The sequence below is a fragment of the Talpa europaea genome (genome assembly GCF_964194135.1).
Source record: "Talpa europaea genome assembly, chromosome: 1".
Taxonomy (NCBI): Eukaryota; Metazoa; Chordata; class Mammalia; order Eulipotyphla; family Talpidae; genus Talpa; species Talpa europaea.
In genome coordinates this window covers 7,795,026-7,813,405 of record NC_140073.1, presented here as the reverse complement: position 1 = coordinate 7,813,405, position 18,380 = coordinate 7,795,026, and the positions used below count along the sequence as shown (strand labels likewise).

At 42.1% G+C, this 18,380-nt stretch overlaps 1 pseudogene across 1 annotated transcript; it reads left to right on the top strand.

The window, feature by feature from the left end:
* Window positions 1–15,342: 15,342 nt before the first annotated feature.
* Window positions 15,343–16,287, top strand: LOC311184529 (olfactory receptor 5A1-like; annotated as a pseudogene). Its single transcript has one exon. The product of its transcript is annotated as an olfactory receptor 5A1-like (transcript).
* The last annotated feature ends 2,093 nt before the right edge of the window (window positions 16,288–18,380 follow it).

Sequence of the window (18,380 nt, the reverse complement as noted above, 5' to 3'; positions counted from 1 at the left end):
CGGCCTCTGTTGCACCGGTTCAATCCCCGGCTGCTCCCCGGCCACCCGAGGAGGGTCCCACATGGCGCGCAGACCTCTCCTGCTGCCCGCTGCTCCCCTCAGCAGTGTACTTCGGTCCTTCTGCCTGCTCTGCTCCCCGCTCTGGCTCTGGTGAATTCTCTCACCCTCCCGCGCTTCTGACTGTACCCAGTGCACGTATAAAAAAAAAAATAAAATAATAAATAAATAAATAAATAAATGCCTCTAAAAAAAAAAAAACAGAACTACCACCTAAACCCATAATCCCACATCTTTGCATGTATCCACGGGAAATGAAATCTCTGTCTAGAAGAAACGTCTCCACTCCCAAACTCATTGCAGCATTATTCACAATTACAGAGTCATGGAAACAACTTGGGCCAGTAATAGATGGAAGGATAAAGAATATATAGACACACACAATGAACTGTGATTCTGCCATTAAAAATGGAGCATGAGCATTTGTGACAATATAGACAAACCTGGCGAGCTTCCTACTAAGTGAAACAGCCCGCACAGACAACCCAATGCTGTGTGGTCTTATATGGACTCTAAAAGCGTTAAACTCATGGAAGCAGAGACTAGAATGGCTGTTGCCAGGAGCTGAGGTCAGGGAAATACAGAGGTATTAGTCAAGTGTACATAGATTAAGTGTGTGAGGTGAAGCAGTTCTGGAGACACAATGAACAACGGGTGACAATAGTCAGCACTACGGTACTGTGGTTCCAAGAGGATCTTAAATCTTCTCCCACACATACAAAAGGGTAACTATGAAGAAGTACTGGATAAGTTATTTACATAATCTTTTCACCACATGGAAGCCTATAAGTGTATATATGTGTTACATATCATTTGTTGCCACAAATGACATGCACGTATACAAGTATACATGATATGTGCATATATACATATATTTACATATAGAAACATCAGGTTGTATCACTTAAATGGAGGCAAACATCTACATGTTAGGGCTATCTCAATGAAATTGTTAACATGAATAAATATGGCTCTTAGATTTGCGTTTCCAAAAATTGTCAGAGATGTGGACAGTAAAAACCAAGAACTGGGACAACCCTGCACTGGGGCATCACTGTGTTAAACCTACCAAAAGGGAAATAAGATGAGCTTGGTGTTTCTTGTACTAAAATTTTCACTACCAGAATGTAAACGGCACAGAGGCAAGAGAGAGTTCTGTCTGTTCTCTTCACTGGTGTAGACTGAGACTATCACAACAGTGACGAGGACAAAGGCACAGCAAATATTTGTTAAATGAATGAATTTTTTTTTTACTTGATTGAAGGCTTTATGGTACATAAAAGGTAGGTTTTTTATAGTTGCTCTCAGCTTTTTTCACACTGACTTCCGTTGTATTTGGGTGTTGTATGCCCGAGATTGCTCAGCTGCTGCTGTTGCCATTGGTTTGTTTTCTTTCAGGATCAAGGTGGGTACTTTCATATAAAATCTTATTTTTAATTCCTTCTCTGGCAATTCTTTCCTGGATTCTTTGTTTTGCATAGTTATACCTACAATGGAATCAGCATCCTAAACTCACTAAGAAAAATCCTCCTACTCCAACATCACATGATCTTCTAATTCTACCTTTCCTTCCCGGGCTCGCCCGGCTCCTGCTCGGCGGCCCTGGGGCATCAAATGAATGAAATTTTTTCACTGCTTATTGAGGGAGATTAGCAGAGTTTTGGCTGAGTAGTATTACAATGAGCACTCAATTATAATCTATAACACAAAATAGAAACGCATATTTATCATTCCTTGAGTACCAGATATGCTTTCTAAGGATTTGATGTGTATTAGCTCATTGAATCACCCAAAAGTCCTGGGAATAAATAGAGATTTTATGCCCCTTTTAAAGATAAAATGTGGGATAGTTTGTACATTTATCATTGTCATTTTTTGGAGAATGAGGTGGAAGGAAGGAGCTTGACTTACCGGTTTACTTAGGCAAAGTGTCCTGAGGCCACACAATACAGGAAACAAAACTGGCTGGTTTGTCCATCGTGTTTACAATCAGTTTTCCTACATTTCATGCTGGTTTATGCCAGGTTCCTGGTTCAATTTTTTACACTTTGGCCTCTGTAATATCTGCTTCTGGAATCCCTGTTCCTTTGTTACCAACTCTTAAAAAATGGCCTGAGGGAGTTCATTATTTCAGGGGATAGGAAGACTCACAAGTGTCTTGCATGGGGCTGCTGTGGGTCCCTCGAGCCGAGTCCAAAGTGAAAAGCCCAACAGCCATTAGCGCCCACCCTTTCTGCAGGCTGATTGTTCCCTGGGGTGTGGGGAGAGAGGCCAGCCATCCACCGCCCAAGTCATTCCCAGTCCCTTGTCTCGTTCTCCCCTGGGTGTTCCCTACTGGGTGCAGGAGGACTCCCCTTGGAGTAGGTGGGCAATCTTCCATTTCTGAGATAGTCATCTGACAAATCTGGTGCTAAAAATCTTCTGTTGAAATCTTGTGTTTAAAAATGTATTACCTGCGTGCAGATATCTCCTGCTGCACCTGCTGCTCCCCTCAGCAGTGTGTTTCATCAGTCTGCCTGTTCTGTACCCCACTCTGGCTCTGATGAATTCCCTCACCCTCTCATGTGTCTGACTGTATCCAGTGCTTGAATAAATAAATAAATAAATCTTTTTTAAAAAAAATTTAAAAAATGCATTACCAATGGAATATTACTCAGCAATTTAAAAAGTAAAGCTCATGCCATTTGCAGCAACGTGGATGGAGCTGGAAAGAATTATGCTAAGTGAATTAAGTCAGAAGGAGAAAGACAATTTAAAATGGTGACACATATATGGATATTATGAAACAAACAAAGTATCAGAAAGCCAAAACCATAACAAACTCTAGAAATCTGTAGAATTGTTGCTATGGGAGCGAAGAGGTTAGCATAACAGGGTGAGGGAACATTATTTCAGTAAAAGAAGAGAGTTAGGATGGGGGATAAACTGATCCAGCAGAGCTGAGGTTGTGAAAGTCAAATCCAATCAACTATAAGAATTTTCACGCTAACAAGGATCTAGTATAACTTAAGAAGTAAATCCTCAATACTGACCCTCCCTTGGAATGAGACAAGGCTGTCCCTAGAGGGTGGTATAGATTTCACCTGTCTTGACGTGTGATTAGAGTGATAACAATTATTTACAAAGCAAGATGAAGATGCTCAAGAATAAAGATCCAGGGCCTCTGCAGGTGGTGCAGCGGTTGAGTGCTGGGCTCGAAGCTGCCCACAGCCTCTGCAGCGCCCGTTCAATCCCCGGCCACCGGCGAGGGTCCTACATGGCACTCAGACCTCTCCTGCCATGCCCACTGCTCCCCTCAGCAGTGTGTTTCAATAGTCTGCCTGTTCTGTTCCCCGCTCTGACTCTGGTGAATTCTCTCTCCCTCCCGGGTTTCTGACTGTACCCAGTGCTTGTATAAATAAATAAATAAATCTTTTTTAAAAAATAACATAAAGAGCCAATTATAAATGAACAATGTCTGTGTTGGATACAAAAGGGTAGCGTCTCTGTCAACCTAGTGTATATGAAAGTTGAGAATGAAGGTAACGGTGTCTTAATAAATTCACTGGGATATAGCCATAAACTCTCCAAATCCTAACTCCAAAATATCATATTGGATTAAACTTCAGAATTTAAGGCAGAATTTAAGTGAACATCAAAAAGCATGAAAACAAGCAGCAGATAAAAGCAAATAAACACCATAGAAATTACAGATGTTGGGAAGTCATTGCTGTGAGATTCAACTCAAAAGTTCGCATCTGCTATGCTATGCTTCTCTTTGTGTGTTGACGGCTTCTGCTAACATATGATTAGTTTTCAGGTTTGTTTAACATTTTTGAATACTTCTTTTAATGAGGTTATTTTAATTGCTTCTAGGTGAAGTCCAGGAAAAAATCCAAAGGTTCTTAGCATAAAACATGACATTGATTCTCCAACTAGAGTTTGCAGCATTGTCTCAGTTGGTATTTCGTGTCTCCTGACGAGTGAAAACTTCAACCTGGTAGACATTCAGTCTGTCACCAGGCGGTAGACACGGAGCTAAGGTACAGGATAGAAATGTATTTGGAGGTTCCAGGAGTCATTCAAAGACACGTACAAGAGCAAAGCAGGTAAGCTGTCCTAGGAGCTGAATTCAGGCTCTTGAACTCTCCTGACTTCAGATTTGACTCTGAAACAAAGCTCTGAAGAAGACCTCCAGAAACCCACGCAGCAAGATGACTCACAACTGAGATAACTGAAAAAACCCACCCACATCCCAGACACCCGCGTCTACACTATCCCCAGCCACTGGACTGTTGCTGCCTCCTAGTGGACAGCCTGCGTTCCAGGGTCAGTTTTTTTTTTTTTCTTTTTTTTTTTTTAATTAAATAATAAATTTTATTTTTATATTCCCCCATACAACTGCACATGCCCCATTCTGACCCCAATCCCTCCCCTCCCGCCCCCCACCCCCCAAAAAGTGTCTCTGGTTCATAGTTTTTTGTTTATTTTGATTTTCACTTTCTTAATGTTATTCTTTTTCCTGATCCCTCATTTAAGTTTTCTAGATTCCTGCTATGAGTGAGACCATCCGGTATTTTTCTTTTTCTTTTTGGCTTATTTCGCTGAGCATGATCCCTTCCAGCGCCATCCATGTTGCTGCAAATTGCATGTGTTTATCTTTTTTGAATGCTGAGTAATATTCCATGGTGTATATGTACCACATCTTCTTGATCCAGTCATCTATTTTTGGGCATTTGGGCTGTTTCCAAAGCTTAGCTATTGTAAACAGTGCTGCTATAAACATAGGGGTGCAGGTGTTCTTTGGAATTGATGTTTCTGTGTCCTTTGGGTAAATACCTAGGAGTGGAATTGCTGGATCATATGGAAGCTCTATGTTTACTAGGTCCAGAAATCTCCACACAGCTCTCCATAGTGGTTGGACCAGTTTGTATTCCCACCAACAGTGCAGGAGAGTTCCTTTTTCTCCACAACCTGGCCAACATTTGTTGTTGCTAGTTTTTTTAATATGTGCCATTCTCACTGGTGTAAGATGGTATCTCATGGTAGTTTTGATTTGCATTTCCCTGATGACAAGTGTTGTTGAACATTTTTTCATATGTCTGTTGGCCATTTGCATTTCCTCTTCAGAGAAGTTTCTTTTTAGCTCTTCTGCCCATTTTTTGACTGGGTTATTTTCTTTGTTGTTGTTGAGTTTCATCAGCTCTTTGCAGATTTTTGTGATCAGTCCTTTATCATTAGTGTTGGGTGCAAAAATGTTCTCCCAGTTGGTGGGGTTTCTCTTTGTTTTTGTTATTGTCTCTTTTGCTGTGCAGAAGCTCTTTAATTTGATGTAGTCCCAGCTGTTTATCTTTGCCTTCACTATCACTGCTTTGGGTGATGTGTCTGTAAAGATGTCTTTGATATGCAAATCACGTAGTGTTTCACCTATATTTCCTTGTATGTATTTTATGGTTTCAGGTCTTATGTCTAGTTCTTTAATCCATTTTGAGTTGATTTTTGTGTATGGTGTGAGGTAGTGGTCAAGCTTCATTCTTTTGCATGTAGCAACCCAGTTTTCCCAGCACCATTTATTGAACAAACTTTCTTTGCTCCAATGCATAGTCTTTGCTCCTTTGTCAAAGATTAGTTGACCATAAATCTGTGGGTTTATTTCTGAATTTTCTATTCGATTCCATTGGTCTGTATGTCTGTTCTTGTTCCAATACCATGCAGTTTTGATGATTATGGCTTTGTAGTATAGTTTGAAGTCTGGGAGTCTGTGATGCCTCCATTCCCTTCTTTTTTTTTCAGTAGAGCTTTGGCTATTCGGGGTTTTTGGTGATTCCATATGAATTTCATCAATAAGTGTTCTATTTCTTTGAAGAATGACATTGAAATTTTGATTGGAATAGCATTGAATCGGTATATTGCTTTTGGTAGGATGGCCATTTTAATAATGTTTATTCTTCCAATCCATGAGCAGGGGATGTCTTTCCATTTCTTTGTGTCTTCTTCTATTTCTTTTAACAGTGTTTTAAAATTTTCTTTGTATAGGTCCTTTACCTCTTTTGTTAGATTTATTCCCAAATATTTGATTTTTTTTTTGTTTCGATAATAAAAGGGATGGTTTTTTTTATATCTTCTTCTTAAGATTTATTGTTTGTGTATAGGAAGGCTACTGACTTTTGCATGTTGATTTTGTATCCTGCCACTTTACTGAATTGATTGATAAGTTGAATTAGTTTTTCTGTGGAGTTTTTGGGGTTCTCTATGTATATTATCATATCATCTGCAAATAGTGATAGTTTGACTTCTTCTTTTCCTATTTGGATTCCTTGTATGTCTTTCTCTTGTCTTATTGCTCTGGCTAGGACTTCCAGTATTATATTGAAAAGCAGTGGTGAGAGTGGACATCCTTGTCTTGTTCCAGATCTTAATGGAATTGCTTTCAGCTTTTCACCATTGAGGATGATACTGGCTGTTGGCTTGTCATAGATGGCCTTTATGATGTTGAGGTATGTTCCTTGTATCCCAAGAATTTCAAGGGCTTTTATCATGAATGGGTGTTGCACTTTGTCGAAAGCTTTCTCAGCATCTATTGATATTATCATATGGTTTTTATATTTCTTTTTGTTGATGTGTTGGATAACGTTGATTGATTTTCGGATGTTAAACCATCCTTGTGTCCCTGGAATGAATCCTACTTGGTCGTGGTGAATTATCTTATGGATACATTGTTGGATTCTGATAGCTAAAATTTTATTGAGGATTTTTGCATCAGTGTTCATTAGGGAGATTGGCCTGTAGTTTTCCTTTTTTGTGTTGTCCTTATTCGGTTTTGGTATTAGTGTAATGTTGGCTTCATAGAACGTGTTTGGTATTGTCCCTTCCTTCTCAATTTTTTGGAAGAGTTTGTGAAGGTTAGGCACTAATTCGTCTCTGAATCTTTGGTAGAATTCATTTGTAAATCCATCAGGTCCTGGGCTTTTGTTTTTGGGAAGGTTTTTGATTACCATTTCAATTTCGCTGCTTGTAATTGGTCTGTTTAGGTGTTCTATTTCTTCTTTATCTAGCTTTGGGTGATTGTAGAGTTGTAGGAATTTGTCCATCTCCTCTAGATTGTTGAACTTGTTTCCATATAATTGTTCATAGTAGTTACTGATTATTCTTTTGATTTCTGCTGTGTCCGTTGTGATTTCTCCTCTTTCATTTATGATCCTGTTTATTTGTGCTTTCTCCCTTTTTTCCTTTGTGAGCCTGGCTAGGGGTTTGTCTGTTTTATTGATTTTTTCAAAGAACCAGCTCTTGGTTTCATTGATCTTTTGGATTGTTTTTTTAGTTTCAATTTCACTTATTTCTGCTTTGGTTTTTATTATTTCTTTTCTTCTACTGGTTTTGGGTTTTTTTTTTGTTGTTCTTTTTCTAGATCTCTGAGCTTCGAGATTAGGTTGTTTCTTTGAGTTCTTACTTGTTTTTTGATGTGAGCTTCTATTGCTATATATTTTCCTCTTATTACTGCTTTTGCTGCATCCCATACATTTAGGATATTAGTGTCCTCCTTGTCATTCAATTCAAAGTATTTTTTAATTTCTTCTTTGATCTCCTCGTTAGTCCAGTGGTCTTCCAGTAGTGTGGTTTTTAATCTCCATGAGGTAGGATAGTTCCTTGCCTTCTTTTTATGGTTTATTTCTAGTTTGATGCCTTCATGGTCAGAAAAGATGGTTGGTATGATTTCAATCTTGGTGTATCTGTTGATGTTTGTCTTGTGCCCCAGTATGTGATCGATCCTGGAGAATGATCCATGTGCGCTTGAGAAAAATGTGTACTCCGTTTTTTTTGGGTTTAGTGTTCTATAGATGTCTGTTAAGCCCAAATGCTCTAGGTCCTTATTTAGAGCTTTAGTTTCTTTACTTATTTTTTGTCTTGTTGATCTATCCATTGTTGATAGTGGTGTGTTGAAGTCTCCCACTACGTATGTGTTTTCTCTGATGTCTGTTTTCAGAGAGGACAACAGTTGTCTGATATATTTTGGTGCTCCTTCGTTTGGTGAGTATATGTTAATGAGTGTTATTTCTTCTTGAAGTATTGTCCCCTTGATCATAATGTAGTGACCACTGGGGTCTCTTTTTATTTTTTTGAGTTTGAAGTCTGTTTTATCTGATATAAGTATAGCTGTTCCTGCTTTCTTTTTTGGTCCATTTGCTTGTAGGATTGTTTTCCATCCTTTAACTTTAAGCCTATTTTTATCTTTTGTACCTAAATGTGTTTCCTGGAGACAGCAAAAGGTTGGGTTTTGTTTCTTAATCCAGGCTGCAACTCTGTGTCTTTTTATTGAAGAGTTTAGTCCATTTACATTTAGAGTTAATATTGATATGTTAGCATCTGTATTTGCCATTGTGTTTGTCTTTCCTTTGATTTTATTTATTTATTCTTTTAATAACTTTTTTTTTTTTTGGTCTTCTTTCGTTGTTATTCATCCCTCTGAGGTTCTGGCTTTAGGATTCCTTGTAGTATTTTTTGGAGTGGGGTTTAGTCGTAATGAAATTCCGGAGTTTCTCTTTGTCTGGGAAGGTCCATATTCTTTCTTCAAAGAGGAAGGAGAGCTTTGCGGGATAGAGTATTCTTGGTTGGCATCTGTTTTCTTGGAGTCTGTTGACTATGTCCCTCCACTCTCTCCTTGCCCGTAGTGTTTCTTCAGAGAAGTCTGATGTCAGCCTGATTGACTTTCCTTTGAATGTTATCTGTTTCTTCCCTCTTGTCAGCTTCATTATTTTTTCCTTGTCCTGGATTCTTGGGAGCTTTACTATTATGTGTCTTGCTGTGTTTTTCCTTTCGTCGTGGAAGTTTGGTATTCTTCTTGCTTCTTGTATATCAACTTTCAGCTCCTTCTTCGCATTTGGGAAGTTCTCTTCAATTATCTCCTGGAATATTTTCTCTGTTCCTACATCTCTCTCCTCTCCTTCTGGAATTCCTATAACTCTTATATTTCCTTTCCTCATGGAATCAGATAGTTCCCGAAGTCTTTCTTCGTTCTTTTTCCTTCGTACTTCTCTTTCCTTTTCTGTTTTGGTTCTTTTTATTTCTGTGTCTTCAAGAGTACTTATTCGTTCTTCCATTTCATCTATTCTGCTTTCATTGCTTTTCCCGGAGTTCTTTAGTTCCTCCATTAATTCTTTGATCTCTTGCATTTCTTCTACTTCCCTCTTTAGGGACTCAATTTCATTCTTCTGACCATTGTTTTCCCTTTTTAGGGACTCAATTTCATTCTTCTGACCATTGTTTTCCCTTTTTAGGGACTCAATTTCATTCTTCTGACCATTGATTTCCCTCTTTAGGGACTCAATTTCCTTCTTCTGATCATTGTTTTCCGTTATGACTTCTGCCACTTTTTTAATCAGGGCAATTTTAAATTCTCTTTCTGGAAGGCTCAGAACTTCTTCCAAGTTACTGTCGTTGCAATCTGGAGGGTGGTTTTCTTTTTGTGGTGTGCTTCTTTCCTGAGGCGTTGTTAGGTTGCGTGTGGTTCTTCTACTCCCTACTGTCTGTTTTCTAATTTGTCGTATGCATTGGGACACTGTGTTGCTCGGACTGGCCGTCATCTTGGGTGAACTTCTCCGCTCCCCTCTGGCTCCTCCAGGAACCATCTCTGGCTTCTGGGGGAGGGGGGGCTTTCTGCTGGTTTCAGGAATTCTTTACTGGAGAAATGTCCCTTTTCTAAACTGGCGAAGCGGGACACAGTCCCTGTACATCCGGTCTCAGGCACACACTTCTGCGTGCCCAGTCTGCCCCAGACGTGGGTGCCTGCTCCCTCTGTGGGCTCAGACTGCTGGTTGGAAGGGGCCTGGCGTGGGCTAACTTCCCAGCTGGCCACTGGGTCCTCCAGAAGCCTTCTGCCCTTTTCAAGAAGTCTTAAGAAATTTCCCTGTTCTATGGGGTGTTAGTGACTTTTTTCTGGTCGCTAGGTGGCGCCAGAGATCTCTCCTATTGTCCTTGGGGGGCTGTTTTTCAACCCCCCCACCCCCGTGAGATAGGGAACAGAGAGCGAGAATGGTAGGGTAAACCTCAACGGCTTTGGGGTGCTGTGTCTGCATTGTGCCCCACCGTCGTGGAGAACCCATGCCCAGAATTTCGTGCCCCGGGTCTCAGTTCAAAGCCCTCAGGTCCAGGACGCGGGCTGTAGCCCAGTTCAGTGGCGCCGGAATGGCGCCTTTTGCACCCCGCTCCCGTGCCTGGGCGCCTGGTTCCTGCTTACTCAGTGAGGGACTTTCACCCCCGTGAGGGCCTCCACGCGTCTCCCCGCAAGCCTAGGTCGCAGGCGCGGGACCTGGGCAGCCGCGATCCTGGTCCGCGTTTGCTTTTCAAGCGGGCCAAGCGCGCCGCTTTTCCGCGCAAGCTTACCAGCAGCCTGGGCTGTGTGCGTGTCTCCCAGGGTCTTTGTTCTTCTCTAAAGGCGCCCGGAGCCGTTAGCTCACCACCGCGATGAATGCTGCAGGGTTCTCCACAGCTCCCGTTCACGGGGTGTGGTGGCTGCAATAATTCCTTTCCACTCACAGTCCCGTTTGCTTCCAGGGTCAGTTTTAAGGGGTGATTTGGGGAATGAAATCCACCTGAGGAGGACGCGTGGCGAGAAGATCCTCCTCAAACTCACTTGCCCTGAGCACCATCCATGTGCTCCACCTGCAACATCTCTAACATCGTCTAACATCTCCCTCCTTCTAACATCTCTCTTCCATAGGATTCTATGGAAGAGAATGAATTTCTGGTTGAAGGTGCTATTGACCATATCCACACAGTTCCGTGTGCCTGAGTTCAAAATCAATGCAGGGACAACACACTCACAGGGGGCTTAGTGTCTCCTTCTTGATTCAAATATTACATCGATCCCTTCCTAGCTGCAAAATTCTGCACTTATTTAGCTCCTCCAAATTTCTGCTTGCCCTTCTGAAAAGGGGGTTTTGGAGGATTTGGTGAGTTAAAATATGTAAGGCAGCTAGAGGGCTTAGCACCTAGTAGGTGCTCAATAATCGTGTTCCCATGCGTTTAAGTTACTTCATGCTAGAGTTTCTGAGAAGTAGTAAAAATCAGTGTGTATATATAGATATGCATATTTCCATATAGAGGTTATATTATATCTATTATATTACATTTACTGTATCATGACTGTATCATGTTAATTATATTGTATTGTGTTTATTATATCATAATGAGTCATAGAGACCCACTCTGACCTCTGGATGGCTGTTCACCTTGCCCCGTGTGTTCCGCAGTGCTATGCTGAGTTTGCGCATCATGTTCTACCAAAAAAGATCATGATTAGCCTTCGGGGATTGGACATATTGGGCATTATGATGGAGTTTAATAAGCAGTGTCTTCAGAGCATTGCTCTGTCTTTCAAAAAAGACCCACAAGGTGAAGAAACATCTCCAAGAAGAGAGAGGAATCTCCCTCAAATTCACCCCCATCTCTGAAATGCTTTCAAAATAGCCCAATAGCAGATATCAGTGGACACAGAAGAACTCCGTCGAGATTATAGCCTCCCTGATTTCATTGTGTATCATTTCCTTCCAATTTTTGTGTCCACAAACACACATTTTTTTCAACAAGTGGATATTCTGAACTCTGAAGACCCACCCAACCTCCAATTTGCTTTTGAAACTCATTAGCACTTCGGTGACTAGATGTGATACCAAGGCCTATTAGACTCCATCCAAAGCAGAATTCAAGACAGATAACAGCTACAGGACAGACAGACAGGTGAGTGCTGCCCTTCATCGCTCACTTTCCGTCTTCATGCCCATGTTACTGTCCACTTCATTGGGTACTCTAGGGCTGCAAGTTCATAGATGACTGTGGAGTTATGTGGCTCTTCTCTGCTCAATTCTATTGGTTTTTCCCCCAATTTGATTCCAGTCTTCTTCCTTACTGTCCCTTTGATGGGCCTCCTGAACCGTGTTTGAGCCCTGGCAACTAGGAAGAGAATTAAAAAAGGGTGAAACTTCTGGAGGGATTGCTCTGCCCTTGAACACAGCCTCAGTTACAAGTGAGTAGTCTGATTAGTACTTTGGAAGGACAGACTTTCCACAGAAAATGTTCCAAACACGTCAGGGATCTTTCAACTCTAAAACCCTCCTTCTCTTTTCTGACTCATGGCTTGACACTGCTTGAATTCTCACCTTGCATTGAGAGGGTTTCTTTCAGTTCCCAGTCATTTGTGCACTTAGATGAAAGAGAGACATGCAGGAATAAGAATTTGTGGACACCACGCTTCTTCAAAGATGACAGGAGGAAGCATCATGGGGTGAAGGACAGAGCCTAGGTCAGGAGGGATGGTGGATCACAGAAAACCCACAGCTAATCCAATTTGGTTGAGATTTTCTTTATTGTTATTCCATTTTTTTCTCTCCCATCACCAACCACATCTGTTAAGTTCAGAGTAGGCAAATTCAATTATAAAACTTTACATTTTCTTGCAGATATTTGATGAAAAGTGAGCTGAGTCATAAATCAAGTCCACCAGTTCCTGAGTGTGTAAGGAACTCTTCTAGGTACTTCACTTTGTCTTATTATTCTATCTTCACCATAACTTTGAAGTCTAGGGTTAGTCACAAATATCTATGAATCCAATGAGGCCACTGAGCCTCTCAATTCCTCTGGCTTCAGCTCTGTAAGATGAGTGTTGACCAACCCATATCACAGGAGTTCAGGAGTCCAGACTCAGACCAAACCCAGGCTCCCTGATTTTGCTGAAGAGTGAAGATTTCCTTTCTCTCTCAAGGAAGAGGTACCTCGTCATGAGCAGAGTTCAGAGTGCAGATGTAAGTGCCCCATACAGTCCTTAAGATACTTTCCATTTAATGTTCTAGAACATTCCATTCCTCAACCTCACTCCCAAAACTCTTACAAACACCTGTGGCACATGGTTAAGATATATAGTATCATAGTATGTGGTACCTGTCTATAGATAAGCAACTTCAACCTACCACCAGAGGAGTGTGTCCACCTAAGACTTGATTCTGTAAGATTCTTCAATGAATAATTGCTGTTTATAGCAATCACACTCCCAATTCATGTCCTGCCACAAGGCCCTTGAACTTTTCACACATGATCTTAAGCAATCCTCAAATGCTCTGTTAAATAGTCACTGCCATCCTCCTTTTAGGAAAACTTCAAACTCACAAAGGCTATATGAGGTGTCTATATCCCCTAGTTGGCAAGAGGCAGAACCAGGCTTGTCCTGAGGCCTACCCAGAACCATAACTCACTTTATCTAGCCCCCCTTTTCCATTTCCCTGAGCCCCAATTACCCTGAACCCCAATTACCCTGGGGCTTTCTATCCAGACTCAGCCTCTACTTCAGTCAACGGCCAACCTCACACAAAACGGGGGCAAGCAAACTTGTATGTTTCAGCTCCCAGTCTCTCCAGGTGACTCTACAATGTAGCAGATGAAGCCAAACTTTCTCCTTTATTTCCTTCCTTTTATCTGTGGGTAAGAATCCTCCAGTGGTTCTGGGAAGTCCACACACCTTTCACATGGCTGCATGGGATAAAGCTTAAGTCACACTGACCAGCGTGGGAGCGAGGTAAGGTATGCTGAGACGCTGCAAAGTAAGTGGTGTGGCAGTAGCTGAAAGAGGCTTCCCATTCTCTCATTATATAAATTTGTGCGGTTTAGTGATGAAGAATCTGTGGCAGGAGCTGCTAAAAAGAGAAGCGTGGCGCCGAATTCTAAGGGCATCTCTCTGTGCAAGTTCCAAGAAGAAAGTTTAGAAGTCCATGAGAACTTGGCTGGGAACAGGTATAAAAAAATTGAAAATTTGGGGATAATAAAATGAAGTGGCTCTTCTAAATTGGACATTAAAAATTCATAGTAAATGGGGAACGTGATGCTTCCCAAACTGTGAAGGTACAGACTTGGAATGATTTCTGAGATGGATGTCAGTTACTGAGATAGGTTTGCTAGGATACAAATACCCACCAGAATGTTAAGAGTTGTTATTGCAAGAGATGCAATGTTGTGATTTTCAGCTTCAAGATTTTTTGCATTGACTGGAAATTGAACATGATTATTAGCTTGAATATTTCACAGTTTTGTATTGCTCAAATTACTGTTCTCACATATTGCTTCGAAATGCATAAAATAACAATTTCTATTTTGAAACATAGAATGAATTTGTGAGACTCACTATAACGTAAGAGGTAGATAGAATAGACTGAAAATAGACAAAGATAACATTGCTGATTCCCCAACTGTTTGGGTAAGACCTGAAGAAAGGTTAGTATATATTCCAGGCCTTAAAGGATCATTCACTGTAAGTCACCAGGAGCAACATTAGCACTATTAAGAGTCTATTTGTGGGGGCCTCCCTGGTGGCACAGCAGTTGAGCGCTGGGCTACGAAGCTGCCTGCAGCCTCTGCAGCGCAAGTTCCATCCCCGGCCGCTGGCGAGGGTCCCACATGGCACGCAGACATCTCCTGCCACACCCGCTGCTCTCCTCAGCAGTGTATTTCGTCAGTCTGCCTGTTCTATTCCCCGCTCTGGCTCTGGTGAATCCTCTCACCCTCCTGCGCTTCTGACTGTACCCAGTGCTTGTATAAATAAACAAATAAATCTTTGAAAAATAGTATAAATGTGTTATTAAAAGATAATTGATGGATTATTGTTTTATTATTAGATAATTATATATTAGTAGATAATAGATGCTGAATTTATTATTGATGATACAGATCTATTATTCGGCAACTAGCATCCCTATATGCATCTGGCTTGATACTCTGGATCAAAGACAGTCTAAATGTGTGATTATTTCACAATATATTCTTGGATTTAGTTCCTTTACTCCAGTATAGAAATTTGAATAAAGTTAAATAAAGAGTTATTTCAGGTATGATGTGGCTTAACTGGAACACACAAAACGGTGTTTATAATTCCTTTCTCTGGGGGCTCTCTAGGTGTCACTTTACCTATGTGAAGTGGGTACTGTCACTGTTTTAAAGATTAAGCAATTGAAGTCTGGAACAGGTAGCTACCTCACCAGAGGAACACAGCCACACCATGCTGGAGACAGTTGCTGATGGTAGAGTCTGAATCCCAAGTTAAAGGTCATGTCAACCACCCCATGCTATGTTTCAAAGCAAATATTTAAGACAGTCTCTACGATTGCCATCTGTGAGGAAGAGAGAGCAGGAATCAGCATTAAGTCAATCTCTGCAGTCCCCTGCCCTCCTTCTTGTGCATTTTGTGATTATTTGGTGACCCAACCTGTCAGGTAGATTCCGTGATGAGCCCAAATCTGCCTCTTCTCCTTCTGATCCTAGAGAAACATGTCCTTAGCCGGGGCCGGGAACAGCTCCTCTGTGACCATGTTCATCTTCCTCGTATTTTCAGACCATCCAGAACTCCATGTCCCCCTCTTTGTGACCTTCCTGGCCATATACCTCATGACCGTGGGCTTAACCTGGCACTCCTTTTTCTGATCAGAGGTGATCCCCATCGGCACTTGCCCATGTACTTCTTCCTCAGCAATTTGTCCTTCATTGATATCTGCTACTCTTCCTCAGTGGCTCCCAAGATGCTCAATGACTTCTTCTGGGAGCAGAAGGCCATCTCCTTCCTGGGCTGTGCAGACAGGTTCTTTTTCTTTGTGGGCATGGGCCTCACTGAGTGCGCCTCCTGATGGCCATGGTATATGACCACTATGCAGCCATCTCCAGCCCCCTGCTCTACACAGCCATCATGTCCCCGGGCCTGTGTACACGCCTGATGCTTGGGGCATATACAGGTGGCTTCCTGAGCTCCCTGACCCAGTCCTGCTCCATATTTCGATCCATTTTTGCAGACCCAATGTCATCAACCACTTCTTCTGTGATCACCCACCTGTCCTGGCACTCTCTTGCTCTGACATCTTCCTCAGTCATGTGGTAAACTTCCTGGTGGTGGTGGCCATTGGAAGGATATCATTCCTCATCCTCCTGATCTCCTACAGCTACATGGTGGCCGCTGTCATGAAGATCCGCTCAGCAGAAGGCCGGATGAAGGCCTTCAACACGTGCGCCTCACACCTGATGGTGGTGACTCTGCTGTTCAGGACGGCACTTTTCATGTACCTGTGGCCCAGCTCCAGCTACTCGCTGAGCAGGGACAATGTGGTGTCTGTGTTCTACTCACTGGTGATTCCCATGCTGAACCCCCTCATTTACAGTTTGAGGAACAAAGAGATCAAAGACACCCTGTGGAAAGTACTAGGGAAGAAGAAAGTGTCTTACTAGCTCATGATGGGAAACCTACTTCTCTAAACCCCCAGAGACTCAAATGACACATAGCATCTACCTCCACCACTGGCTTAGGCACAAGAGATCTCCAGTGGGCATATTTGAAAATGGAAAATCCTCCTGCCAGATTCCTCTCCCCATTCTTCATGGCCCTCTATCTACTGACCACACCATGGATATTCGGGGGGAAGAAGAGATATTTTAGGAAAAAGAAGTCCCCAGGACGACCTATTCTCACAGGTAATAGAGCAACCACCTGTCACTTGGTGCTTAGTATGTCCTGGGAACCAAGGCATTTAGTTACACTCATTGCAGCACAGTAATACAGCCCCACCCTGTATTTTGGATGAGGAATTGAGTCCCAGAAGATTAGCTAGACCTGCCAGCCTCACAGGAAGTGAGGGCAGATCTCCATCCCAAACCAGGCCACTCAGATCCCAGGCTAACTGCTCTGCCTTCCACCTTCAACAACAAACAGCCCTGAAGCTGAACAGCCATCTAACCCTATTACTAGCATGTGGCAGGTCCAGAGCAATACACTAAGTAAAGCCAAGGTCAATTACTGGAAACTGATGTCTAATCCTTTAACACTTTCTCCAACATAACCCTGCTGGACTCCCTCCCCGGCCACTAAATAATCTGCCAAATAAAAACTGAAGGACACTGCCCTTTGCAGCCATTTCTCTTTCAGCTGTGTAGGACCTTCAGAATGTGGGGTCCTTGTACCAATCAGGACTTCTCTTAGTCTCAGTCTCCTGAACTTCCTGCTTAGTGTTGCCCTTGATCTTGGCCACACCAGTCACTCACCACTTCAGTCCCCCTGCATTTCATGGTCAACCTCTCCTGGATCACCACACACTTCCCTCCAGCTCTCTTCTGTCTGAATCAATTGCTCCTATAAAACCCTAGTTTCTCCATCTGAACGGAGTAGCCACTACTACCCCATACAGAGTATTATTTTCCATTGTCTCAGAGAGATTTATCCCTGGATATCATGTGCAAGTCATCACCCCTGCATGGATTGGAGGGCGCCTAGAATGGAGCTGTCCCACATGGTCGTTTCTGCTAAACTTACTCTCAAAGTCAGTGGCCCCTCCCCTTCCAACACACTCACTTTTCCATTAGAGCCGGTCTGTTGGCCATGCAAATAAAAAAAATTTTAATTGATTTCTTCATTCAGGTAAGTAGATGAACTATTTCCCTCATATCTGGACGGTCATAAACCACAGGGGAGGAGAGAACTCTATCTTAGATCTGAGCTCTCAGCCTCCTATGATGGATAGATGGATAGATGGAGAGATGATAGATAGATGGATAAATAGATAGATAGATGATGGACACACAGATGGAATACTAAACCCACATCACCCTAAAAAAAAACCTTCATTTGAACTTTCATATCTTCATTTTTTTCTATATTTCTGTATTTAGCATGAGTCAGCATGAAGTCATGACATACAACACATCCATTCCCAAGAGTCCCCATTCTTTAAATGCCCCTTTAAATGTGCACTCACACTGTGCCCACAACTACATATAAGCTTTCTCAAATTTTTATTGCCTCACCATTGGCTTACAGTGCTCCAAGTTTTGGGGGAGTACAGCTTCACACCTCAAATATAAACTTTATGTACATCCTCTGAACTGGAAGCCTCAATAGCCCCACCAGAAAGACAATAAAATCTCAAGTGAGCAACAGAAACTGAGCTCAAATACAGCAATACAGCATCATGGTAACCGTAAGATGCAAACAAGCAAATGGCAGTTGGAACAAGAAGCAAACACCATCTTAGTATCCAAAGTCCCCTGAACACTAAACTAGTCTCTTTCCATCCCTTTCTGCCAACACGGAGGCCAGGGCAAGGCTGGGCTTCCACCAACCTCCCTTCCCTCTCTCCTTCACTCAGGATCCAGCTTGCATCATGGTCTGACCTCAATCCCAATCTTCCCCTACTCTCTCCATATTTCTCCTCACAGAAATTGCCTTTACTAAAACCTTTGCATATTCAATCCTGTCTTGGTGTCTGCTTCTTGAAATGCCTGGCCTCACACAAATGCATTCTTCATAAACTTCCAAAGAATAAACAATA